The following is an 869-nucleotide window of genomic DNA, read 5'->3' on the forward strand; positions in this document are numbered from 1 at the left end:
TAAATAAGGTATACAAAAAAGAGAAATTATCCCATGCATATACTTTAGATTTATTATCTTTCATTTAAATTTCAATTTATGTGAGTACATGCTCATTTTACCCTTTAATTAAAGTGACGATATTTACAATATATATTATAAATAAAATAAATATATATAATATATGTATTTAAAAGATAGACTTGAATTACCAATCCAGAATTTAAAACTTCACTAATCCTCCCATGAACAGCCTCACTGAGAAATTTCTGGTAAATCAATGTTTAGATAGCATATTGAGAAATAGCACAAATTAAAGGCAGCGCAGTTATTGACCACTATGTGGTGCAACACCATGTTGCACACGTTCTACCCTATACACAATATTATTTAATTCATTTACTGTGTCAGAGAGACGTGCCTATATCTACTGAGACACACAGAATGCAAATACTTCCTGGGTTACAGAACTAGCAAGAGGAAAAGCTGGAATATAAATTCAACTCTGTACTGCAACAAATCTATGCCTGCCGATGCAGGTGACACGGGTTCGTGCCCCGGTCCGGGAAGATCCCACATGCCGCGGAGCAGCATGGGCCCGTGAGCCATGGCCACTGAGCCTGCGTGTCCGGAGCCTGTGCTCCGCGACAGGAGAGGGTCTTCAGTATAGTGTCTTTCCAAAAGAAAGTGCAAGCTCTTTGGTTAATACAACTAATACTAATACATCAGTTCTTGTTTTTACTCTCAGCCTAAAGACAGACTCACCAACAAGATGAAAAGCCATATAATTTATACATCACTTAATTTAGTCCAAAAATGTCCCTAAGTGTCTGGCATCCAGATCTTTAAGAAAAACTTTGAGGATTAGTCTGTTACCTAAATCTTATCAG

Source organism: Lipotes vexillifer, unplaced genomic scaffold (assembly GCF_000442215.2).
Source record: "Lipotes vexillifer unplaced genomic scaffold, Lipotes_vexillifer_v1.1 scaffold295, whole genome shotgun sequence".
Classification (NCBI taxonomy): Eukaryota; Metazoa; Chordata; class Mammalia; order Artiodactyla; family Lipotidae; genus Lipotes; species Lipotes vexillifer.